Raw genomic sequence first — 10,835 nt, 5'->3', positions numbered from 1 at the left:
AATTATACAATCAAGAATTACACTATAAAGTAATTGTTTTGCTTGGTTTGTACGCAGGGAACTAATACCAGGATATGTACCTGTTTAACTTGTGAACTAAAGGCAAATAAAATTGACAGTAACTAATTAGATTTGTAAATATAAATGTGACAAAATATAAAAACAATAAAAGCTTATTTGACAAATTGAAACTAATTTACCGGTCACGCTGGTTATCCAGGAACGACGAATCAACGAAAACACGTCAATATAATTAATAACAATAGACGTTAACATAAAAAAAATATTGAATATTTAATAGTAATTTCCGCGGATAGATTTTCCGAAGACAATAATGATAATGTCATTACGTTGCTTCAGTGAGGGCAAGCAGTCGGGCGAACAAGCCCGCAACGTAACCACGCTTCTTGGCGCGTTCGAAAAAAAACCGCGAATTTCAGTTTTCACGCGACAGTGACAGTTATTTTTTTTTTAGTGGCCAGTGTGAAATGTGTTGTGTTGTGCATTTTTAAATACAAAAAGTTTGAGGTTTGTTATGTCATTTTTTATTTAGCTTTCACTGGGGATCTGTGTCAGTGGGTCGGTTGAAAGTGATCTTATGAACGGAGGCTGCGTTGCATTTTTTTAAAGTTTAAAGTTCAATATGAATATTCATAACAAAATATTTTGGTAATCATAATTACATATTTAATTACTTTTAAAAAACAATACGTATTTGATAACTATAAAATTAATTAAATTAACAACGATAAATTTTAATTTACATATCGTTTATTTTAAATTATTTTTAAAAAAGATTTATTATTTACATTTTAAATAAATATTACTTTGAGGGTAGTACATAGTGTATATATTCCGTAGCATATGAATGCAGTTTACCCAGCGTATTATATCAATAACAACAAAATTGAGAATCATTATGTAATTATAATTAAACCTTGAATCAGTTTCCTGTGAAGGAGAAAACGCTAATCGCTTGTGAAATAATTATTATTCAATAAACGAGCAACAAAAATAAATACCTTATGTCAGTAAGGAATAACAGCTCTGGCGAAAGATTGTTCATGGCCGGCTTCATTTCAAAGATTATTACGATTCCTTTACTATCATTACTAAACTATTGGCCTAAACATACAAAAATAAATACGGGTAATTGAAATTAAAATTTTGATAAAAGCGATATTATTTTATTCATCAATTACTTATGAAATATAACTTCATTTCTATACAATGATTGATAATTTATTTAAACAGTTATGTTTAGAATATAATGTACATGCTTTAACATTTTACTCGACATACAAGTAATATATAAAATTAATTAAAAATAATAATAATAACACTATAAAATATATTAATATGTTTAATTTGTATAGGACTTATGTTGTCTAATTTGTTGTACATTTCAATATTTCTTTTAAAATATAATAACATAGTATAAGACGAACTATGTCTGATGACGTTCCACATACTTTAAGGTTATTTAAGCTTAACCTAGTTTTAGCATATTAAATCATAAATGATATTTTTTTAAATGAATAAGTTATGATTTGTTAATAACAATGGAATTTGAAAAAAAAACGTTAAAAACCGTCTCATAGCAATTATGGTATCGGGTTCGGGTTGATTGGCCTTATCACGATATTTTATAAACTGATTTCCAATATTATTTAGATGCAATGAAAAACCAGTTCGATTAACAGACCTATGTTTTTATGCTTAATGATATCTTCTTTCTAAATAGCATAATATTAGTTATCATCTATATAATCTAACTATTACATAGTTTCCATTCTATCATATATTTAAACGCACTTATTTCCCCTATAGGTCGCTTGTAAATACCTATTTTCTCATTTATTACATATAACAATTAATGTGTATAAATCTTATATGTGTAAATTAACGGCTGGACCTTAATGAAATTGGTGTATGTTGAAGTAGATTTAGATTGATACTAGCTGCCCCCTGCTGCTAAACTAAAAATAAATAAATAAATCGAAGAAATTTTTTTCTAATTAATAAGTTAATAATTTATGTTAACTTTTACTGTGTTATTTGATGTGAAATAAATAATATATTTCCTTAAAAGAATTAGTTTCCCTCGTTAATTACTAAGAATACTTCAAAGCATCTGAACGACTGAATTATTTAGTTTGTTAGCGATCATAATATCGCTTTTTTTAAACTTTTCTTGAATTGAATAAGATAAGAAATAGTATTATTAAATAGGAAATTACTAGTAAAACTAAAATTTGTAGTTGGAAGTGTAAAATTTTTTTTTAAATTTTATGTTCACCGTAATTATTATGTCTATTAGATTATAACAAATACATTAAATATATACGATGTGGTGTACTTTAAGAAATAAATAATATAATACCCAAAACGAGGTTGCGTTGTATTTCATAAGATATGCGTCGGGAAGGCTGTCATATATACAAAAATTCGGACCAATAACACTTTTATATGACAGCCTTATGTATATATTATTTTTTATATTACCGGTTTATTGACATTTCTCGCAAATAAATAACATAAACCATTAACGGTTTTTTACTATAACACCAAATCGAGAATTGTCAAACCTTTTGAAATTTTTGTTTTGTTTCAGGATTGTGTCTCTTTTAATTACATGATATATAATTATAAATTAATTTATATATGTGTATAATTATTAATATCTTTTTATAGGGCAGTGTTAGCCTAGTGGCAGGTTCGATTCCCGCACACTTAGCCCACTTAGCTAGATTCGCTCGAACGGTGATGGAAACATCGTATATATTTTGAAAGATTTGTATGGAGAGAAACATTGGAAAAATAAAAAAAAATAGTTTTTTTAGTGCTTAGGTTTTCAGTCCGAAAACGCGGACAGTCTTTGCAAGTAGCATAACAAGCCGTGCCATGTTGTTGTACATACTAAACATTTAGGGTAAGTTAAAAAACACATTTAAGTTACATATACTCAAACTAAAATAACTTCATTCATTATAGTACAAGTACACGTCTGAGAAGAGATGTTAAATTAATTCAAAATTCACAATTACTATCAGTTCGTAAGTCGAGGGCGTAAACCGGAAAGAACAACAGGCAAAAAACTCTCCGCCACTCTTCATCTCCAATTAAGTCATACAAATTGTTTGAACTGGAGTATATCCAAATCATTAAATAATTGATTAAAATAATCGGCAAATTTATACAAAGCTTTATTAACTAATTTACGTTTAAGGTATCAAATCAGTTAATATTGTTTTTTTTGTTCCTGTTAAGTTTCCTTTTAATAACTATATGTTATATGTATTTTTGCACTACTTGCCTACCTTATGTGATTTTATATATTTTTTATCTTTACTAACAGTGGTTGCCTGGAAGAGATCGCTCGAAAGCGATGAGGCCGCCAGTTGCTCTCCTTTACTATGTTTAATTTTTATATTGTAATGTAACGAAGTGTTAATAAATAAATACATAAAATCTATTACACTATAACATTTGGTCTCAGACTGATTCTTAATAAGATTTTTTGATCCAAGGTATTCTTATCACTAAATTTCCCTTCACCTTACGAGCCTTCAACCTGATTATTAAAAGTACCGCTGATCTACATATATATTAGCATTTTCGGACTTTTATCGTTGTTTATCACTTCGGTTCGCATTGAAAGGAATGTTCACTCGACCATGAAACTACCTAATTGATAAATTAATAATATTCAGACTGACTCGAACGTTGAAAGGTTTTTTTTTATATTGTTTCTGCAATGAACATGGATGGAACAAACCTAACTTCAGACTAATAAGTAATATAAACTAAACAGTTTAACTGGAAAGCATTTTTAACATAAGAAAGTGGCTAATAACACTACTTAAAGTCTCTATTAAGGGGAAAGACACTCTTTTCTACTGTTATACGAGTTCAGATGCAAAATAGTTCGTCTAGTATAGTAAGTAGTGCAATGCATAAAATATAGAAAGTTATTGGTAAAATAATGAAGAACCCTTAATAAAAAGTAAACCACAGTCTGAGGAACTCTCACATGACAAATGAGACACAGAATTACTTTTACAAATTTAAATTATGCAACATAATTGTACAAAGAAGGAATCATCTTATTTACCTAACTACGGATAGACTAACTATATTCGAACTATGTAATTTAAAACAGGATATGTATGAATTTAAGAAGAGAAAATAGTTTATTGGTTCATAATTAAAAAATGGCATAAGTAATGCGACATGTAGTAGAACAGCTTAATATTTTATATAGATATACAAAAATAGTAAAGTTAGAAAAAATCTCACAGATAAAATTTCACACGAGACGAACTATTTTGCATCGGGGCTCGTATTCTCAAGCAAGAAAGATAGTGCTACCTCTTGCCACGAGACAAATCAGTAAACATAAACATAAAAGCCTCTTTGGAAAAAATAAACACGAGACTTTTTATAAAAATGTCATAAAACGCGATAATCGCAAACATGCTTAATATGTTGTAATGTTATGAGCATGGCTTTGATGAATTTACAGCAATTTAAACTATTGTTAACGTGGGAAAAGACAAATCGTTTTTGCCTTTGTAAATAGTGAAACAACTATTTAACTCATAATAAGCCTATAACCTTAACATCGTGAATAGTATTTACGACAGCTAATGTTTCACGAAACGGAAATATTTGTTTACTAAAAGCATATCGACGTCGACATCCTTTCAATTTATTAAAAAAAAATTATACATAAAATGATTAGTAAGTATTTTTACGGTAAAGAGAATTACTGCGAACTCTTTGTTTAGTAAAGACACCTCCAAATCAGTCTATTTTCAAATTTAAAAAAAATTACACAAAAAATAATGGTATCTTTGTAAAACAATTTGTTTGGCAAAGGTGTAAAAATAATAACTGCATAACGTTAAAAAAGTGTATTAATTTAAAAATATTTTCATTTTGCATTGTTATCTGCGTAATTTAAAAATTATCATAACAAAGTGATGTTATCAAAAGTAAAATTTATTCTGCGGAAATATTTTAAATGTCACGTTTTTAATTTTTAAAATTGCAAAAAATACACATCTTCTTGACATTTTTACAAGGGAAGTGTCATCATTTTTCCTTATAGAGTGTAATGTAACGAGTTCCTGTTTTTAATCATTATTGATGATACTATCAATCCATGATACGTTTTTGATAAATACCGAAATAAGATAAATTCTCAGATGACAATTGACAAAATGACAATTCAAAAGTGCTTCCAAAATTGAATAGAATTTGACTTGACACAGACGATGCTCAAGAAATTATAATAAAAATAGCCTTTATTGGAGTACTAAATTAGACTACTTTAAGTCATGTTATGTTTACACGTTACATGATCTCCAAAGGAGTGAAGGCCTCCTTCAAATTCTTCCACTCGTCTCTCATCCTCGTCGCAATTTCCAAATCTTCCCCGTGTCTTCTCTTTTTCTTCCCACTGGGCAACTTCAAATATAATCTTTTTTCATCACAAACGCGGGCAAGGTGAAACAGTCCATTTCCTCTGTAACTTTTTTAAATGTATTACGTTGTCTGGGACGTTAGTCAAGGTATCAGTGTACATATTATAGAAAGTCCAAAACATATTTTGTATGAAAATGACAATTCGTGTTGACATATTTTCATATACTTAAATTTAGTTTTTGACTTTACACTACTGTTAAGGCATCCTTAACTAATTAAATACCTTGAATACATTGTTCATTTAATATAGATATATACAGCCCATTACAGCTTATTTAGCAGCGATCGAACGCGTATATTATCGGAGCTTTCCAGCGACGGAAATAACAATACATAATAAAAACCTGCTTTTCATCAGCATTGCAACTCCAAGAATTAGTAAATAAATATAATATATGACCTATCGTGTCAATTCACATTGTCAATCTTCAATTCCTTTTAAATTCAACATTTTAATAAAAATCTTTCAATATTTAAAAATATATAACTGTATGACGCGATGTATTAAATAAAATTTATACATCTCTACAATTTATTAAATGTTACATTTACGCGATGCGTCATTTGATGACGTTAGGCGATTTTACATTGACACTTGACATATGTATAATATGTCCATAGATAACGTCAAGAAACTCAATGACGTACCAACCTTAAATTTATTCTAGCTATGTTAAAGCTGTAATCTTCATAACCTGAAAAAGTATATAAATATAGTATATAATTATGAAAAATGACTCAGTGACAATTTTCATCTTTGATTATGTATTTACAATTTTTATTCCTGGTTTGGGGGAGGCATGCAACTTGTCCAATACAAACTGTTCTCTCGTGAGTTGTGTTAAGAAGTTAATTTGATCTAATTAGCGCTGCGCCATCTAATGTTATTTTGACATGTATCCTTTCTACATCATTTATGGCTAAATCTGATTGTCCTTCTTATAACATGTATGATGTTGGAGAGCAGACATAAAATAAAATAACCTAGCCCTAGGTCCCAATGGTAAAGTTAGGGTAAAGGTATCTTATTACAAAATAAATTACATAAGAGAAGCCTAAGGTTGTGGGTATTCTATTGCTAGGAGAAGATATGCCCATCTCCTACCTCCTATGTAGTGTATACTGCACCGAAGGATTCTGTGTTGAGGTCCTCGTAGAATGCGACAGTGACCCGGAGCCCCTGTAACGCGTCTTTGTCTCTGAATACCAAAGTGTGGGTCGAGTCTCACATACCCCTTCAACTTTATAGGGCAGGGGATGCGCAAATGCATTTCCACCTCGACTATAAAAAAATAAAAAAGGTATATTGCTGTGTATATGCGTATTATAAATCTTTTTTATAAAACATTATATGATATGACGTTGGTTTTTGAACAACCATGACATATATTAAACGTTATCTTAAATTTTATGATGTCAATTAAAAACTAGTCAACGGCTTAATTTCGCAGAATAAGAATAAAACGTGTTTTTTAAGAACGCCATTTTTTTTAAATGCTAAACAAAATTAGTATATAAAAACTCAACACGAAATACTAAAAACAGATTAACGATAAATTATTTAATTTTGGACAAAGGTTATGTTTTAAAACGTATGATGCGATAGTCCAGGGATTAATTCAAAAGGTCTTAGTCATTTTTTTATGAGACAGGAGACAGACAAGCAGCACATGAACATCTGCCACACTTAAGGTGGTGCGCTGTATCCTTGAAGGTTAGTCGTGACGGTTTAGAGATATCAGGAATGGCAGCTGGTTCCAATGGTGGTAGGCGACAAGAAGTATTTTAAGCACTATGCCGTTGAGCGCCAAGATTAAGAAGAATAAGAAGAAGCGTAGATTTTTTTTTATAGTACAGGGGGCAAACGGGCAGGAGGCTCAAATTAAAAGAACGGTTGAATTTCTAATTATGTGCCATAATTCGCGCTTAACGTCGCTTGTAATTCTTATCTTAAAGCTCGTCGTTACTCCTTCATTTTATTTCTCGAAATATGGCAACTGGCAAGGCATTAATTACGAACGCGTTTTGTGGTAGAGCCGGGTTAAAGAGATCTAAGCGCAATCTAAGATAATAATATACCTTTTCGTGTTGATTGGAAGAGCCAATAAACAGTGATTTTAAAATGAAGGGACATTCAACTTATCTGCAGACATTGCACTTTCCTTATAGCATACTTGAAGTTTTTTTTAAAATTCCAATTATGCGATAATAATAATCGCAACCTTCATATTATGTAGTACACCTCGGTAAAGGAAAGTTTTAGCCCAGCAATAAACTAGCGTATGGTACAATTAATTTTAGGGTATGCATTTTATACGCAGTTTAATCTTTATTATGAAATAACACAACGTTAACTATACTTATTTCAAATGTCTTGGTAAGATTAAGAATGAAAACATCGTGAGAGGTATTTCTCCCGTATGACGAAATCCCATATCACAATGTACGCTTATGAAAAAAAATACATTGACTTCGTCTAATTTTACATTTACTGCCAGTTCTCAAATCAAGGGCGTAGAACGGAAGACAAGAACTGGCAATAAACTCTCCCCCACTCTTTTTATTCGCCAAGTTTGTAAGAAGCTGCAAACGTTACACCATGTTCCACATGACATCTTAAGTAATAAATATTAATAATATGAATTAAAAACAAAGATTGTCTCAGATTGTCAAAGATCCTCTATAATATATCCTCTCAATAGGAGCACCCACTTACATTCTCGTGGAAAAAATACATAGTCGAAATAACTAACATCACCGCATACGCGAATTCAAGTACAACCAGTCACCACAAGTAGCACCCATTCACGAGTATGACGCATGGCCAGCCATCGCCCGCACGACTTAGCGCTAACTGTAGATCCCGTAAATCAAAATGTATTGGATTTTGACACGGGGAAGTTATAATACCCGTCCCGTTTTTAAATATTACCCTTAACACTTTGAATTTTTTTTATAGCAAATGGGAGAGGCTAAATACTAATTGTCAATACAATGCGTTGTTGTAAAACATAAGAAGTTGAAAGTATCGATTAAGTAATATTATTATATCATTTTATTAATCGCAGTATTCACAAGTCGACGAAAGCCAGTGCCCTTTTTATTTTGTTACGCACCGTTTACTTATGTTCCGGTAATTATTAATTATATCCAGTTTTTTCCATAATTTAATTCAGATATTGACACAAAATAAGAAGAAGGCTACATGTTCTCGAAAACGACCCGATTGGTTGGAGTATTTTCTCGGTCATTCAATATTGCCGACATTTTATTTATATACAGTATTGCCTTCATAACAGATCTTAATACTTAACGTATAAAAAAATATTCGGTAAGCAGTGTTGGCCTAGTAGTTTCAGTGTACAAGTTACTGAGGTAGTAGGTACGATCGCTGTGCACCAATGGACTATGTGCGTATCTAATACTCGCTCGTATGGTAAAGGCAATCGTAAGAAACCACAAATTCAAAAGTCGACGACATATCAGAAAGAAGGCGGATCTCGCGAATCTTTGATCGAATGCGATCTTGTCTCGCTGCCTCGGGGTAGCAACAGCGTGGCTTCTAATATATACCAAATAAAATGGACAATTAATTTGAGTCGGGCTTCCCAATAACCATGTATTGTGAAAGCAAGTATAGATTTTTTATGTCACAAAGTTGTATAAAGAAGAATTATCTAAAATTTAATTTTAGGGTCAATGAACGGAACCTTTCAAGCTTTTACCCAAAATGTCGTTCGAAATCAATTGTGGAGGGTAAAATGGGGTTCATTAGGCTTTGTCGTAGGTACCAAACCCAGGGGGACCAGTTAAAAGTACCCATAACCGATGAGCATGGTGAATGTCATGATGGTGGATGAAGCGAGAGATGTATGTCAGGACCGAAGCAAGTAGAGATCCGTGCTAAAACCATTCCCTTCGGAAAAAAGCGTGATGATAGAAGTAGATACATATTGTTCATTTTTTATATAAAAATATAGTTAAATATGTACCAACGTATACTGTAATATAAGAAGGATTAACGGCATTATATCTACAAATATCTATAACTTGTATTTATGTATTAAAATATAGATAATCTTTTTTATAAATTATGTGTCGATAAATTTTCTTCTCTATACCTCTGACAGCTACATTGATAACTGTCAAAAGATTAATAACTTCTTGATAAAAATAGATACAAAACCAGATTAATATCTGCAAGTTTAAATTAATTGTATACCGTTCAAGCTATAAAATAAAAACTAATAAAGCGGTACACAAAAAAGAAATTATTGGAAATAATTAATATCAAAAATTCAGTTGACAAAAATGTACTCCATTGAATTCTTAAAACGCCATCTCTGTGATGAACTATGAACCTTTTTCTATATTTAAAAATATGTTTTTTTAATTAAAATGACCACTCTTGTAAGTTATAAATGTATACATATTTCATCATAAATATATATAAAACTTAATATATTCATAATAAATCATAGGCTAAACGGTCGCCTTTAGTTAAAATAACAATAATCAGATAAGTTACACGTTAAGAAGTTTTTATGTAATTTAAAGCACGTAAATTATGTGATATATTTTTAATAATTGTATTATCCAAGTATTTCCGAACCAATTCTTGAAAGGCAACGCACTTACGAGCCTTTTGGCAATGTGAGTGTCCGATGTATGGGCAATGGGCGGCGGTATTACATAACACCAGGTAAGACTCCTGCCCGGTTGCCTGCAATTAAAAAAAGCAGTATTTAATTGGATACAATTAGCGTTTTAAACCTTTATGGATCTTGGCCTTACATTCTGAATCATTATTTTTACAGACAACTTTGTAAGCAGCCTTCTGTCGCGCGTCGATATTTAGGTCTAAGTCATGTCTCCTTTACAAGCAGCTTTTAACCCAAAATAACTTTGCCTTATAAGCTTAAATAATTCATTATTTATAAATAGTATTTATGTCTAACGAGAGAGTGATAGACAAACAAATGAGCTTATAACAGATTTCTTCTTCCCACCACTAAAATCTTGATATCTTTTGAAATAAATCAGTTTTTTAATAAAAACTAATTTTCGGGTATCAAAATTTATTTTTTAGGATCGTATTAATGTGACCTTTAAAAGCAAGATTAATACAAATTTTAAACTTTATAATGGGATGACAAGTGATTATCGCAATTTAAACACTTTATAATCAAGGAATAGTTACCAAAAATGATTGGTTTTTTAACTATGAATTAATGAGATTGATAATTAATGAATTTTAATTATGAGAGCAACAGAGTTGTTTAATTTTCACCTCACTTCAGTTTTAATCACATAAAATCCTGAAAATATATGGAAAAGATGGTAGA

At 30.6% G+C, this 10,835-nt stretch overlaps 1 protein-coding gene across 1 annotated transcript in view; it reads left to right on the top strand.

The window, feature by feature from the left end:
- The first annotated feature begins 365 nt into the window (after window positions 1-365).
- LOC111000287 (scavenger receptor class B member 1) overlaps window positions 366-10,835 on the top strand; it is a 74,195-nt gene continuing 63,725 nt past the window's right edge. The window contains exon 1 of the mRNA XM_045631291.1: window positions 366-528. The gene's annotated coding sequence lies outside the window, so the exon portion shown is untranslated. The remainder of the gene's footprint in view (window positions 529-10,835) is intronic.

This window comes from Pieris rapae, chromosome 15 (assembly GCF_905147795.1).
Source record: "Pieris rapae chromosome 15, ilPieRapa1.1, whole genome shotgun sequence".
NCBI lineage: Eukaryota > Metazoa > Arthropoda > Insecta > Lepidoptera > Pieridae > Pieris > Pieris rapae.
Note: the sequence above shows the minus strand (reverse complement) of the source record. Positions and strands in the feature narration are given on the sequence as shown.